Source organism: Pongo pygmaeus, chromosome 4, assembly GCF_028885625.2.
Source record: "Pongo pygmaeus isolate AG05252 chromosome 4, NHGRI_mPonPyg2-v2.0_pri, whole genome shotgun sequence".
Classification (NCBI taxonomy): Eukaryota; Metazoa; Chordata; class Mammalia; order Primates; family Hominidae; genus Pongo; species Pongo pygmaeus.
In genome coordinates this window covers 100,010,260-100,027,670 of record NC_072377.2, presented here as the reverse complement: position 1 = coordinate 100,027,670, position 17,411 = coordinate 100,010,260, and positions in this window count along the sequence as shown.

Sequence of the window (17,411 nt, the reverse complement as noted above, 5' to 3'; positions counted from 1 at the left end):
CCCAGACACACCTCTCAGAATATTAATCATTGAGAATATATTATTATTATTGATTGAATATTAATAATTGAGAATTGGTAATTTAGAATATAATTGAATATTAACAACTGAGAATATATTAATAATTGAGTCCATTTTTCTTATTGTATAAAAGAAGCTTTTATTAAACTAATAATATAAATAGAAAACTACTCATTAAAATTTCTAATTATAAAAAACTATATAAAATATATATAGTTTTAAAACTACAGAAAATAAAGTTTACAAAAATGCATGGCTGGGTACAGTGGCTCATGCCTGTAACCCCAGCATTTTGGGATGCCAAAGTGGAAGGACTGCTTGAGGTCAGGAGTTTGAGACCAACCTGGGAAACATAGCAAGACAAATTTATATACTTACAAAAATAAATAAATAAAGCAAATCCATACAAATAAATTGGTGCCTTCCAACATATAACCTTGACTCCCATCAGTACTTGTTTAATATAGCTTTGCTTCTTAGGTACTGTGATGTTGTGATATAATAATAAATAAATATTTGGTCTTTGTCCCCAGTTCCTGGCACAAAGCTTCTAAAACACTAGCAATTTCCTGAGTAATAGAAGTGAAAGCAGCATCTTTCATTGTTCATATAAGCCACTTCCAACCACACCTGAGTTTATGCTAATGAGGTGAGTCTTGAAGGATGGAGGCTGGTTACCAGAGGAACCGACTATGTGTTTAGAGGATTGAAACCTTCAGCCCTATCTGGGGAGGGAAGAGGAGCTGGAGATTGAGCTAATCACCAAAGGCCAATGATTTAATCAATCATGCCTACATAATAGAGCCTTCATAAAACCCCTAAGCAAAGGTATTGGGAAAGTGTGCAGGTTGGTGAATGTGTCCACTTGCCAGGAAGGTGATGCATCCCAAACTCCATGGATACAGAAGTTCCTGTACCTAGGACCATTCTGGACTTTGTCCTATGAACCTATTCATCTGACTGTTCATTTGTATCCTTTAGAATATCTTTTATAATAAACCAGTAATACAAAGTGTTCCTCTGAGTTCTGTGAGTGGTTATAGCAAATTATCAGACTTGAGGAGGGGTCCACGTAGCCAGGTCAGAAGTATAGGTAACCTGGGGACCCACTATTTGTGATTGGCATCAGAAGTGGGGGGCAGTCTTGTAGGACTGAACCCTTAACCTGTAGGGTCTGCACTCACCTTGGGTAATGTCAGAATTAAATTGAATTGTTGATCCCCAGTTGGTCTCTGAAGAGAACTCGAGAATTTCTTGGTCTAGAAAATCCATATACTTGGTGTCAGAAATGTTGTGAGCAGAGAAATTGTTTCCCATTAGGCCCAAACAAAATTTCTCCCTGACTTGATTTTTTAGAATTGAAAACATTTAGCTATACTCATCTGACTGTGCTCTGGAGCTGCTAAGTGAAAGCTGACCTCTTTGACCTGCTTACTGAGATTAGATATCTCCAGGTTTGTTATCATCTCCTTCCCTAATCACCTAGGCAGGCCTCATTTTCCCCATTCTGTAATTGTATGGTTAATTTTACTAACCTTCCCACCTGGAGAATGCTCCTTCTTCACAGTTGCCCTCTCTTCCCCGATTCCTTGTGCCAGAGTAAAACGAACAGGAGACTGAAGTTATATAAATGTGAGGAAATCATCCAGTGATAATCTCTTCAAAGCAGTAAAAACTATGACCCTTGACAACCCCTCCAGCTAATTCACTCTGAGCCTTTTTCTGAATGGCCCATTTGTTTGAGAGGTAATTTATATATAGTGGTAAGATTACTGTAACCATGATTTGTATATTCAGATCATACTTTATCAGGGGATTATCTTTATTGATTGATTTTGAAACTATATTTCTTCTCAAAAGAATTTGAGATAACTTGAACAAAAAGCCATACATACAATTAAACTGTAAGATCAAGAAAAGCACAAGGGTAAATAAAACAAGAAAGAGACAAAACCTGATGATAAAACTTCCCAGAACCAGCCATCCCCATTGTAATTTGTGGAAATCTATCCTGATAGACCATCTGCAATCTTGAATAGTATTTATTTGGTGTTGTATGTCACCCCATTCTCTAATGTATGGAGAGTTTTTGGGAACTGGAGATGTATCTTAGTCAACTCACCCCATTCTCTAATGTATGGAGAGTTTTTGGGAACTGGAGATGTATCTTAGTCAACTTTTTTATTCTAGGGGCCTTGGCAAAGTGCTAGACACAGACTGGATTTTCAATAACAGTTTCTTGCATTCACTCCGAATTTCTAAATTTCCACTCGATTTCTTCTAAAAGCTGCGCTTTATTTTTTTTCTTTTTTATCATTTTAATATGTACTTTAAATATGCTAAAATAGAACCATATTGAAACACAGTTTTATGTGGTTTCTTTCCTATGATATTAAGATGTTACTTTATAAATAATTAAGATGTGGTATCTTCCCCAAATAATTTGTATTTTTAAAGCCCAGGGAAAACTACTCTACTGCTTCTGCATCCTCTTTCAATTTGCTGCCCCCTCATCAAATAAACCCTCCACCCACCAGAAAACTTTGCCACATAGGTGTGCAGAAGATACAATCTTCAAGCCAGAACACTTTCTTCCCACCTCTCTTGACTCTTCACAGATGGGAACATCACCCCCACTCCTGCTCAGAAATATTAGCAAGTGAAGATCCAACATTTTGAATCCAAAAGATTGCCAAACACTCTTAGAGGACAACTGATCACTGTCAAAAAACATTTGTAAATTCCACAACACACAATTTATCTTCGAGTCTCACAGCCTCATCAACATTTTCTAGTAAGATTCCAGATTACAAAGAAAAAACTGTAATGGCTTTCATTACACAATTTGGTTTTGGAAAATGTAAAATTTATATCAAGGTAAAACTGATTACATTCATTATTTATTATAATTATTTCCTAATGCAAATATCACTAATAACATCTGTATTTTTGCCAAGCATGTTTAAAAATGTTATAATTCCCATCCTTGATAATATGTTTAATCATTAACACATCTTAAAATATTTCTGCCCTCCAAATTTTAATAAAAATATTTTTTATTAAAAAACAACTATTGATTTTGTATCCATCTCTGACAGAATTTCTATGACATGAATCTTTATCCATTTTATTTACTGATATTCTCCTAAACCCTTAGATCAGTGCCTGGAACAAAATATTAATAGGTACTAATTAATATCAATACTCTTTCTCTTCTTGTCCCATAGTTATTTTCTTATCTTTACCACTGCAAAAAGAGCAGCCTCTCATTAAGCCTCCCATAATAGATTGGCAGTTTCTTGAGATCTTATTCATTTTCTTAAGCAACTAAATGAGAAAAGGATTAGGAAAAGGCTTAAACTGGAGGCAATAAGATGTTGAATGAATGGAAAATAAGCCTATGAAGTTGAAGGAACTTAGACAATTTAGTCAAAAAAAAAAAAAAAAAACCAAGAAAACTAGAGAGAACAAATAGTCATAAACAATGCTGGTTAGGCAAGAGGTTCATCACAAAATAGCTGATAACAGTGATAGAGGCAGGAGGCAGAGAAATGCTAGGCAGACAGGGGCGGGTCCCCAGCAAAACTCCACCTTTGAGCCAAAATTCCTGAAACCCATGGCCCAAAGTGAGAATTTCTATCCCTATTTGCCTGCTCTCTCCTGATTAGTTATTTCTGAATATTGTCTTTTCACCAAACAAATATTGCCCCCCATCCTGTGCCTATAAAGACCCCAAACTCAGTTAGTAGGGGAGAGAACCGGCTCGACTGCAGGTGACTTGACTTCAGACAGACAGCTGGACTTTGGAGGAGAGAGGGCTTAACTTCAGAGAAGAGCTGGCCAGAGACAGTCAGACTTCAGGGAAGATTATCTGCCCGTCCTGTCCCCTCTCCAGCTCCTTTCCACACTGCAAGTCACTCCATCGCTAAATAAAATTATCTGCCTCCACCATCGTCCAAGTGACTTCATTCTTCTTGGACGCCAGACAAGGGTTCAGGACCCACCAAGTGTAAGTACCCAAAAAAGGCTGTCACACTGGCCCTTTGCCCTCCCTGGAGGAGGGCAGCTGCCCCACACAACAAGGGAAGGGATCCAGTGAGCTGATAACACACCGCTGTCCACAGACAGCAGAGCTAAGAGAGCATTACAACACACCCCCTCAGGCTTCCAGGGTTGTAGGCACCCCAACCTGGGTGCCACAGGGCTCACACGAAACCTGCTCCTGCCGGTGCCCAAAGCAGTCAGCCATATCCTGCACTCACTGGCTCACACCTGGTCTGGCTGCAGGGATGGCATGAAGCCTGCTCCTGCTGGTGCCCAAAGCAGCTGGACAGATCCCATATTCACTCGCTTACGCACTCCTTCCCACAAGAGGTTAAAATTTTTTGTAAAGATGGAGTCTCGCTTGGTTGCTCAGGCTGGTCTTGAACTCCTGGCCTCAAACGATGCTTCCACCTTGGCCAAAGCGCTAGGATTACAGGCATGAGCCACCATGCCTGGCCATTTGTCTGTGCGGTGGGCCAAATAAACGGGGCATTTCTGTCACAAGTCTGACAAAGGGATCAAAAAAAAAGTCCTACATCATTAGTACAGGTGGTTGGAGAATCGGGAAGACAGGCAGCTGGGAACTGTTGTGCTGAGAAGCACAATGGACGATGTCCAAAGAATGTGGTGAACTCGACTCTATGTCGCAGATAACATGCATAAAATTTGTAAGCAAGCAGGCAATGGTTTCATGACTGATGGGAAGCCAGTAATATTTACAGTGAGAGGCTTATACTTATTGAGCACTTTCTACATATCTCACACGTGTTGTCTCATTTAATTCTTACAATTCTGTGAGGTAAATACTATTATAGTCAGCCTTCCATATCCAGGGGTTCCTCATACTCAGATTCAACCAACCTAGAAAATATTCAAAAATAAATAAATAAATAGAATAAACAAAATACAAATAAAACAAATGGCCAGGCACAGTGGCTCATGCCTGTAATCCTAGCACTTTGGCCAAGGCAGAAGGATCACTTGAGGCCAGGAGTTCAAGACCATCCTGGGCAACAAAGAAGACTCTGTCTCTACAAAAATTTTAAAAATTAGCCAGGTGTGATGTGTGCCTATAGTCCCAATGGCTGAGGCAGAAGAACTGCTTGAGCCCAGGAGTTTGAAATTACAGTGAGTTATGATCACATCACTGCATTCTAGCCTGGGCAACAGTGAGACCCTGTCTCTTAAAATACATATATATATACACACACACACACACACACATATTTATTTACTTATATTTCATATATATTGTATATAACATATAGTGTAACAGCTATTTACATAGCAATTTAGAGATTAATAAGTATACAAGATATGTGTAGGCTATATGCAAATACCACATAATTTTATATAAGAGACTTGAGCATCCTCAGACTTTGGTATCTAAGGGGGATCCTGGAACCAACCCCCAAAAGATACTGAGGGATTACTATACTTCTTTGTCTTACAGATGAAGAAACTAAGGTAAGAAAGATGAAGAAGATAAGATGAAGAAATTATGGTGTGGTTATGTCACTTGCCCAAGCCCACCCAGGTAGAAAGTGCACAAGCCAGCTTCCAACCTAGGCAGTTTAAATCCAGAGCTGGCTGCTGGCAACACAGTACACTGCACTCCATGTGCTATAGGAACAGTCAGTGGTAGAGAGTCCAGAGAGACCACAGGCAAGAAGGGGCAAGAACCAGGCAGTGAGTCAATGGGCTAAAAGTTGTGGGCTAAGGCTCAAGATAGACCACAGATCCAGGGAAAAACTGGAACAGTATGCTGGTAAACTGAGGCAGAAGCTAATATGTCAGCGGAAGGAAGGAGAGGCTCCAACAGAGTCACACAGCACTCACATCTAATACACCAAATACAACCTGTGTGTGGTAGGACTCAAGCCTGATGCGGGAAAATAAGACTAAGGCCACTGACATACTTCCAGGCCTGTGCAGTACTGTAGCAAGAAAGAGGCTAAACCTGCAGCAGGGTACCTGGGAAGATCAGCTAATCAGGCATTGCTAGCCCTCATACATTCCACTAGCCCAGGGCTCAGAAACTGAAGATGACTTAAGAAGAGCCTGAGCACCATCCCAACACTGAACCAGGAAGAAACTGAATCCCTGAACAGATCAATAACGAATTCTGAAATTAAGGCAGTCATAAATAGCCTACCAACCAAAAACAGGCCAGGACCAGAAGGGGTCACAGCTGAATTCTACCAGATATACAAAGAAGAGCTGGTACCATTCCTACTGAAACTATTCCAAAAAATTGAGGAGGAGGGACTCCTTTCTTACTCATTCTATGAGGCCAGCATTATCAACCTGATACCAAAACCTTGCAGAGATATAACAAAAAAAGAAAACTTCAGGCGAATATCCTTGATGAACATCGATGCAAAAATCCTCAACAAAATGCTGGCAAACCAAATCTAGCAGCACATCAAAAAGCTTATCAACCATGATCAAGTAGGCTTCATCCTTGGAATGCAAGTTTGTTTTAACGCATGCAAATCAATAAATGTGATTCATCATATAAACAGAACTAAAGACAAAAACTACCCAATTATCTTAATAGATGCAGAAAAACCTTTTGATAAAGTTCAGCATCCATTCATGTTAAAAACTCTCAATAAACTAGGTACTGAAGGAATATACCTCAAAATAATGAGATCCATATATGACAAACTCACAGCCAATATCATACTGAATAGGCAAAAGTTGGAAGCATTCCCCTTGAAAACCGACACAAGACAAAGATGCCCTCTCTCACCACTCTTATTCAACATAATATTGGAAGTCCCGGCCAGAGGAGTCAGGCAAGAGAAAGAAATTAAAGGGCATCCAAACGGGAAGAGAGGAAGTCAAACTCTCCTTGTTTGCAGACAACATGATCCTGTATCTAGAAAACCCCATTGTTTCAGCCCAAAAGCTTCTTAAACTGATAAATAACTTCAGAAAAGTCTCAGGATACAAAATTAATGTCCAAAAATCACTAGCATTCCTATACACCAACAACAGTCCAGCCAAGAGCCAAATCAGGAACTAAGTCTCATTCACAATTGCCACAAAAAGAATAAAATACCTAGGAATACAGCTCACTAGGGAGGTGAAAGATCTCTACAAGGAGAACTACAAACCACTGCTCAAACAAATCAGAGATGAAAGAAACAAATGCCAAAACATTCCATGCTCATGGATAGGAAAAATCAATATCGTGAAAATGGCCATACTGCCCAAAGCAATTTATAGATCCAACACTATTCCTATTAAACTACCATTGACTATTCTTCACAGAAATATCAAAAACACTTAAAAATTCATATGGAACCAAAAAAGAACTGGAATAGCCAAGGCAGTCCTAAGCAAAAGGAACAAAGCTGGAGGCATCATACTACCCGACTTCAAACTATACTACAGGGCTACAGTAACCAAAAAAGCATGGTACTGGTACAAAAACAGTTACTTAGACCAGTGGAGCAGAATAGAGAACTCAGAAATAAGACCACACACCTACAACCATCTGATCTTTGACAAACTTGACAGAAACAGGCAATAGTGAAAGGATTCCCTATCCAATAAATGGTGCTGGGAAAACTGACTAGCCATATGCAGAAGATTGAAACTGGACCCCTTCCTTACACCACATACAAAAATTAACTCAAGATGGATTAAAGACTTCAATGTCAAACCAAAAACTATGAAAATCCCAGAAGACAACCTTGGCAATACCATTCAGGACGTAGGCACGGGCAAAGATTTCATGATAAAGACACTAAAAGCAATTGCAACAAAAACAAAAATAGACAAATGGGATCCAATTAAATTAAAGAGCTTCTGCACAAAAGAAACTATCAACAGAGTAAAAAGACAACCTACAGAATGGGAGAAAATATTTGCAAACTATGCATCTGACAAAGGTCTAATATCTAGCATCTATAAGGAACTTAAACAAATTTACAAGAAAAAACAAACCCCATTAAAAAGTGGGCAAAGGACATGAACAGACACTTTTCTAAAGAAGCCATACATGTGCCCAACAATTACATGAAAAAGCTCAAATTACTGATCATTAGGGAAATGCAAATCAAAACTACAAGGAGATACCATCTCACACCAGTCAGAATGGCTATTATTAAAAAGTCAAAAAATAACAGATGATGGTAAGGTTGTAGAGAAAAAGGAATACTTACACACTGTTGGTGGGAGTGTAAATTAGTTCAACCATTATGGAAGACAGTGTGGTGATTCCTTAAAGACCTAAAGATGGAAATACCATTCAGCCCAGCAATCCCATTACTGAGTATATACCCAGAGGAATATAAATCATTCTATTATAAAGATGCATGCATGCATATGTTCATTGCAACACTATTTGCAATAGCAAAAACATGGAATCAACCTAAATGCCCATCAATGATAGACTAGATAAACAAAATGTGGTACATATACACCATGGAATACTATGCAGCCATAAAAAAGAATGAGATGATGCCCTGTGCAGGGACACAGATGTAGCTGGAGGCCATTATCCTTAGCAAACTAACACAGGAACAGAAAACCAAATATCACATGTTGTCACTTGTAAGTAGGAGCTAAATGATGAGGATACATGGACATATAGAGGGGAACAACACACTGTGGCCTTCAGAGTGGGGAGGAGGGAAAGAATCAGGAAAAATAACTAATGGGAACTAGGTTTAATACCTGGGTGATGAAATAATCTGTACAACAAACCCCGTGGCACAAGTTTACCTATATAACAAACCTGCACTTGTACCCCTGAACTTAAAGTAAAAGTTAAAAAAAAAAAAGAAAAAAAAAGTTTGAGCCCATCCTACCTTGAAATCCCAATTAAGAACTGGGTGTGGCTCATGAACTTCACAGCAGACACAACTAATTTAAAAAGGCTAATATTATAACTAAATCAGAACCCTCCAAAGCTCCAAAGCTCATAGTGAGCAAACTATGAAAGCTCAAAGAGCTTTCCCATTCACTCAGGATAAATCATTTCTTTGGAAATCATTTCTTTGGAAAGGCTCAATTATTTAGATCAAAGTCTCCTAGAATCACCTACAAAGCTTTTAAGACATATTCCTGGGTCCCATGTCAAACTTAATCAAAATATCAGGTGGCAGTGCAAGGGAAATTATATTTTTTTAAAAGGACCCTGGAGAATTCTGATGATCTTTATGACTCATATGCATGAATAAATGCAAAAGACTGCCAACAGGAGTCTATTGGCGAGAATTTTTTCCAAGAGTAGCATCTTTCACCAGCTCTGACAGAGACAATGCCACTGCCCTGTTTAGATCACTAGTGTGGGGTTGTCACTTCATTTCATGTGATCAAGTACTTTAGGGATCTGCTGGACCCAACCAAAACTAGCCCTTCATTCAGATGGTAGAGAACATCTGGAGTCAGACACTCTGCTGCAGATGGTAATGGAATGGGGTCTTAAACTGGGCCCTCAAACAAGAGGATTTGAGAATGATGCAGTCAACTGTGGATATGTAGGAAACAGCTTACTAAATGGCTAAATAAAATGGAAACAAGATTGCAGCTATCACACAGAGAGGTTTGGGTAGTGACTAAGAATTCCTCTTCCCTAAAGTAATGAGAGTTGTTCAGCAGGAATGGTTAGGCCAATGGCTTTGTTCCCCTCCCATTCCCTGGGCCTTGTTCTATCACCTTCCTTTGTCCTTTTCTGTGTGGCAGGGATTGAGACAGCGGAGGGCTGATGTTAAAGCTCTGGGACCAGTCTCTCTAAACAAGAATAACAGTTAACTTTTACTAAGCCGTTAGGACTGTAGGGCTTTGTCCTCAATTGTTTACAAGCATTATTTCATTTAATGAACAACTTCAGGTCGTTTGAATGACTTGAGCAGCAAAGGAGTCTCTGATGATTTATTCTAAAGATCCAAAGTTTCTTGTCCTTATCTTCCAGTATACATGGAGGTTCCCTGCACAGTAAATGGCAAAAAGCTGTTTCTACCTCCTTTTAGGGCAGCTTCAGAGGAAGTTTACTTGAATCACATCTTCCATGATTGAGATTAGGTAAAGGATGAAGTTACTGATAATGAGGTTAGGTCTTTCACTGTGACCTGAGTACCGCATAACTCATTCTGGTATCGTCTTCCATCTGAATAGCTGATGTCTACAAAATCAATTCAACTGGCTATATTTTGGCCAAAACAAAGAGGAATATGGTTACAGAGTTGGATCAACCTTGTCAACAACTGCTTTTTTCTGTTATTTAAATAAATCTAAGTTGCTAAACACTAGAATTAATAATAAGGAAAAGTTGGGCTCTCTTTAAGGATTTTTTTTTAATGTTATGCCTTTTCTGAAGATGTTTTAAATGGGTCTTTGTCAAGAAGATAGGGACAAGGAAGAAAGAACCAAGGTCTCTTCTGGTCAAGGAATGTGATGATTCTATCATATTCAGAAGCAATTTCTTTTTGGTGCCTAGCATATCTTCTTCAAATTTAAAATGAGGAGTAATGTTGATGATTTGCTACAGGTTAAAGTAGAGAATGTATCACCCTTTCACATAATAGGACTTTTTTTTTTTTTTTTTTTTTTTTTTGAAACAGAGTCTCTGTTGCCCAGGCTGGAATGCAATGGCACAATAATAGCTCACTGCAGCCTGGAACTCTTGAGTGCAAATGATCCTCTTGCCTCAGCCTCCCAAGTAGCTGGGAATACAGGCACCTGGCTAATTGGTTTTTTTTTTTTTCTTGTATAGAAACAGAGGTGTCTCTATGTCACCCAGGCTGGCCTCCAGCGATCCTCCCACCTGGGCCTCCTAAAGTGCTGGGATTATAGGTGAGCCACTACACCTGGCCAGAATTCTACCTTAGAACACTTTTACAAGTGTTCTAAAGGCAAGCTGATCAAGAAACATTAATTGGGGGAGAAAAAACAAAACAGCAAACCACACCAAGTGTGTTTGCAAACCAGCATTTCCTAGAGCCATGTGGCTGCATTTTGGTCAAAACGCTGCATTTGCAAAAATGGCTGACACAAGATACAGCCTAAATCCAGCCATTTCACCCTTTTCTTGCACAATGACCTTGGCTCTGAGCCAAAGTCCCAAAAAGCAAGAAGAAGTTACCATTCCAGGCAACTAAATATAATAAGAGAAATGGAATACTCATTTTTTTCAAGGAAAGCAGGACATTATAAGAAGCAAAACAAGAATTTGGGTTTGCTAGATAATTTAAATAACTATAAGGAAGACTTTTGTAGCCTAATTACTTCACAAGAGCTAACAGCCAGTGGGGAATAATATCCAAGCCTCTGAATTGCTAGTTGTAATACACAAGTCCAAACCATAAAGAACCAATGTCACGTAATTTAAAAATACAACATGTAAACAAGTTGGCAGGTTTGCTGAGCCTAACTTCTTGCCCAAGCTCTTCACAGTAGAGTGAGGAAAAGTCATGATTTAAAGTCAAACAGCTAGCGTTCAACACCCAGCTCACTTCACCTCTCTCAACTTTTCTCCATATCTTTATCAGTAAAATGAGAATGATCATTCTATCTACCTCATAAGATCACTAAGAGTATTAAATATTTCACTACATAAATGTTTGCTGGCATTAGAAAGACTCGCAGCACAGCTCGCTTCCAAGTGTATCTTATTTTCAGCCTATATCAGGAGAAGGAGATACGGCAGTAATGGAATCAAATGTCCCTTGGACCAGAAAGGAAAAAAAAAAGTCACTCTACTGTAAAAGATTTGCAGTCCTCTGTGCCCTAGAATCTTCTTAAATTTCATCAGTCTCCTAGTGAGTATTACCAAGGTCCCCTAACTGGCTCCCTTAGTCATATATATGAGTTAAACAATTTCTAATGCCACTCTCTCAATGCTAAATCTTTGGAAATTCACTGGGCATAAGGGGTGGATCAATATGACTACATTATTAGTCAGAGAACAAACATTCTAGGTAAGTAATTTGGTTTTCTCCCAAAGATTAAATACGTTCCCACCTGTGGAGACTAATGGGCTCCAGGGATCTTTTTCTGTGTATTTCACAACGAGATAACTAAGTGGCAAAGTCAATAATCAGACAGTAGGTGCAAGGAACCAACTAACTTCCGTACAAATAGTTTTTCCTTAAGGGAAATAAGGCATGCCTTTAAGACAAGAGCTCTGTAATCTGAAACATGAGGACAGGAAGATTGCCAACCAAGAACAGGTTCTAGTAGAGCAATCAGCTCAAACTCTAATCTTTGCAGGGAATGGAGTTCAGGACACAAACTTCTTTGAGCTTGGTCAGCCAGGCAAAAAGCCTGGGACCCAACTTTGAATAGTTTCTTCTCTCAATCTACCAAATCTAAACAATTACCCTAGTGATTTTCCCTTTGAAATATATTCATTGTTTCTTCTTCTTTTCTATCTCTACTTATCTCTCTCATTTTACCATCTCCTGCATAGATATCCAGGGGCCTCATAAGTAGTTTTCCAGACCCTTCAAACCCATACTGCCAAACACTGCCCAAGTGACAGTATCAAACAGGCCTCTGTTAAGACACGCTGTAGCTCAAAATGCAAGGTGCAGCTCCCTATGGTCTCTAAGTCTGACCTCTTCTACCTCACTTCTAAGGTCCTGCATAATCTTACAGCACCCTACCAGCTGGGCTTATTTTCCAGTCAGACTGGCTTCCTCACCAGGCACGCATGAACACGCAAGACACGCTCCACCCTGCCCATTGTCCCTTCACTACTTCACAGCTGCTGCTGGCTCTTAGTGGAACGCCCCGCTTCTCCAAATGCACACAAAGCCATACTCATTCTTCAGGACCTAGATTTAACCTTTCTTCCTCCTGCACTGCTCAATAAACATTTTCTCTGTACCATGTACTGTATCACTTAACAAAACAGCTGTATATTGTTCACCCGTTTCATATATGCCCTAGACTTGTCTCCATAACTAAATAGAGAATTGGGTCACCGAATGCTGATCCTCGTGGCAAATATGATCCCAAACACATCTAATTTGGCCCTCATTTTTTTTATTTTAATTCGAGAAATGTGACACAACCCCCAGCACTGCCTGTAGAATTTCCTCAATGATATCAATCTTCGCACATCAATCTTTAAATTTTTTAAATTAAGAATAACAATATCTGAATATGTGTCAATAAAACCTCTAAATCTTGACTGTAGGAGAAAAGGCATTGGGTGAATTGGAAAAATAGCCGAACAATGATTAAGGAGATCTGGCTTCTAGGCCCCACTCTGCCACTAAATAGCTCTGTGATCCTAGTTAAGCTACACAGTGTCTCTCCAAAATGAAGTGGTTGGACTGGGTGACACTATAGTCTCTTCCAGCTCTTTCTATGATTCTAAAGCTGCCAATGTGGCATTAGAGCCTGGTTTGATCGTGTCTGAAAAGTAGAATTTAAGAGGTTTTTCTTCAGGAAATAGAAAAGCTTCAGGGCCTTCCCTTTAAAATCACAATATTAGTTAGGAAAGTCGGCCTCAAATTATTCCCCTTTATGAGATAGTATGTTATAGTAATCTTCTAGGTCAAATACAAAAGAGACAATGGGTTAATTTTCACTCTTTGAAAGTTATCATGTATATTTTAAACCAACTCAGTAATGGCCTATCTTAAATTTGGGTATCATGAAGCTACACGATGAAGCTACACGATGAAGCTACATGAAAACTTAAGCCTAACTCAAGTTTGGAAGGGGAAGAGTTGAGGATGTTTATTGAATGCCATGTTAGAGACCCAAGAGAATTTTATACATAAATCCTGAAAGAGCAAATGTTTTTCCTGCTTTCTAGTCAAATGTATATTTTAAGCAGTAAGAAATACTAACAAAATCTGCCATAAATTCCTGAGAATTTTTTTATTTCTTTTTATTGTCCAGTGGTCTTGAGGATAAGAGCATCACTTTGAAAGAATAAAAAACAGAAAGCAAGTTCTAATAAGGTACCTGTGAAAGATAATTTATAAAGTAATACATATACGCAGGAGAGTTTTCTAAGGGAGAGAAGTAGACAGGAAGGAAATGATGTCAAAGGGGTGTCTTCAAAGGATGTCAGTCAAATGAGAATGGTAAATGTGTCACAAAATTAGTTACAGTGTGATTCTGCTTTGGGGATTTCATTCATTCATTCATCACTCATTTATTCATCAAGTGCTTGGGTCATGTGCTGGGCACTTAGGTTATGATAAAGGGAAAGACCTTCCCTGCAAGAACTCACCATCAAATGGAGACAGCCAAGGTCTCATTTGGTACTGTCCCTGACTGAGTGCTCACTGTATGCCGGGTACTGAGCACACCAGCCCCATGAGGCAGGTGCCATTGTTATTCCAGTACCACATGAAGAAATCATGGCTTTAAGAGATTCAGGGCCAGGTATGATGGCTCATGTCTGTAATCCCAGCACTTTGGGAGGCTGAGGCAGGAGGATCATGAGTCCAGGAGCTTGAGACTAGCCTGGGCAACATGGTGAAACCCTGTCTCTACTAAAAATACAAAAATTAGCTGGGCGTGATGGTGCACACTTGTAGTTCCAGCTACTCAGGGGGCTGAGGTGGGAGGATCATTTGAGCCTGGGAGGGCAAAGCTACAGTGAGCCCTGATCATGCCACTGCACTCCAGCCTGGGTGACAGAGTGAGACCCTATCTCAAAAAAAAAAAGGCCAGGCACGGTGGCTCACGCCTGTAATTCCAGCACTTTGGGAGGCCAGGGTGGGTGGATCACCGGAGGTCAGAAGTTCAAGACCTGCCAGCCCAACATGGAGCAACCCCATCTCCACTAAAAATACAAAAAAATTAGCCAGGCATGGTGGCACGTGACTGTAATCCCAGCTACTCGGGAGGCTGAGACAGGAGAATCGCTTGAACCTGGGAGGTAGAGGTTGGAGTGAGCCAAGCCTGTGGCACTGCACTCCAGCCTGGGCGACAGAGCGAGGGTCTGTCTCAAAAAAAAAAAAAAAGAGAGAGATTCAGTAACATGCCTGAGATCACCCAGCTAAAAATGAGCAAGGCTGGCTTTCAAATCCAGGTCTGTCTCCAGAACCAGCAGCCTCCACCCCAACCCTACACTACAAACAGATGGCAATAAGTAGTAATGGAGACAGGTGCAATGTACTGTAATGTGCCTTCCCCCCAGGCATCTCTCTCCTCACCAAAATGCACCTGGGAACCTGCACACAGGAACATATTCCAAAAGCTGGGAACAATGGATGGGCATCTGGTCTCTCACTAGAGCTCAGAAGAACTCAGTCCTCCTCTGTGGACTCGAGGCCATGGCCTCAAGCTTCAGCAGCATCTGAAGTTGATGTATGTGTGTACAACTACAGCAACTAGAAGGAGGCCACAGGGGGACCAAAGCGAAACACTTTAGTTGCTTCCCGTTCTCTGCTGATCTCCCAAAAGAAATACACACACACACACACACCCCATTCCACAGAAGTTCCCTCAGAAGGTACTTTATTTTAAAAATACCCTCTTCTTCTCACCAACACAGACATGATTTTTTATATATGTTTTAAAAACAAAACATAAAAAAGTCTTTTAAAAAAATTTTTCAACCTCTTCTGGAAAGTAAAGGACCCAGGAGACCTTGGGGGAAAAGATTCCAGGTAGCCCCATGGCTGTTTGGTCCCCCTGAACTAAACAGCTGCCAGAACTAAGAGGATCTCAGAGAGGCCTAAGGGTCACAGCCACTAAGAAGTGTGAAGCTAGCTTGGGGAGCCCTGGGGAGGATGCTGCCAGCTCAGTGGGAACTAATGGCCCCACCTGTTCCAACACCAGCTCAGAGACTGTTTTAAATTACAACACTGGTAGAAGTTTTGTTTATTTGCTTTGTGGTACCTCGTTCTCTCTTTTTGTTGTTTAACTTAGTAAGCCATAGAACCTTCAGTCAGCTGCAAGGGGAAGACATGCTCTCAAGAAGGACAAAGCAACAAGTTTTGGCTGCCATAAGGTACTAGAGACGCGTATCCCACCAGCATAACAACCTGAAGCCTTGCAAGGGGAAGGGAATTAGCTTTCATCAAGGCTTGATTAAGGATTATGGCCTAGGCATCGTGCTAGGGAGCTTACTTAACCTTCACAATAACTCTTGAGATACTATTAATCTCTTTTACGGGGGGAAGGAAAAAAAATAAGATTAGCACACTGGGATACCACCAAATAATTTGCAGAGTGTCACACAGCTAATTAGTGGGGGAGGAACTAAAGGTCTGACTCCAAAGCCCAGTCAGAGAATATCCTTCCTGTGGAAAGCAAGCAATAAGAAGAAATATGAATGAGAAGATGAAAAATCAACATCTTCTATTTACTTATTGTTTATTTAGTTACCTATTTACTTGAAGAATAATTATATGCACAAGAGAAAAATTTTAAGCTTTATAAAAAAGCATACAGTGAAAAGACTCCTTCAACCCTTCTCTCTTGATTTCCCAATTCCCTTCATCAGAAGCAACTGTTGGTAATAGTACGTCAAGAAAGGCTAGACATATACAAACAAAAACACGCACATGTATACATACGGCCCTTTTTAAACACAAATGGCAGTATTGGTCTTCCCCTTCTTTGTTAACTAGTACATTATAGAAATTTTCCATATTGGAACATTTAGACCCACCTCATTCTTTTAACAATTATTAAAATATTGTATGGATGTATGATAACTTATTTAACTCATCCTCTATTAAGTGGACCTTTTGTTAAATTGTTTTCAATCTTTTTCTTTGTAAACAATACTATATAAATATCCTTGTACATTCTTCCTTGAACACATAGGCTAGTATACTTTTGGGATACATTCTTAGAAGTAAAATTCCTCCCTCAAGAGTAGGTGCATTTTAAATATTGATAAATATAACAAAATTGCCTCCAGAAGGCTATGCACTGGTTTATAATCCTCGAAATATATATTCATTCCTACTTCCTCCACTGTTACAAAACAGTGTTGCATTCTGTGTTTAAAAGGAAAACACCTATGTGTTCACCTACTCCTTTAAAAGTCATACACTTCCTTCAGTGCGAAGAGGGGAAATTTATTTATTCAGGCCTGGGCATTATATTCCCAGAGTTAAAAAAAAAAAAAAAAAAAAAAAGATTTTTGGAGCTCCTTGCACTGCAAAGGATGCTGACTGAAAGCATCTGATCCCCAATTAGATGATGCTGGCAAAGTAGGAAAATGGAATAAATCCCTGAAAACAAGCAGTTGGCTGTAACTAATCACCTCAATCCACCACAGCACTGTCAGAGTCACCCCTGGGTATCCCAGCAACCCCACCAGCCTGCTGCACAACAAGGCCAGGCCAGGCTGTGATCCAGGAAGGGATGCCTGCCCCAAGCAGGAGCATTCAAAATCCAGTGTCTGT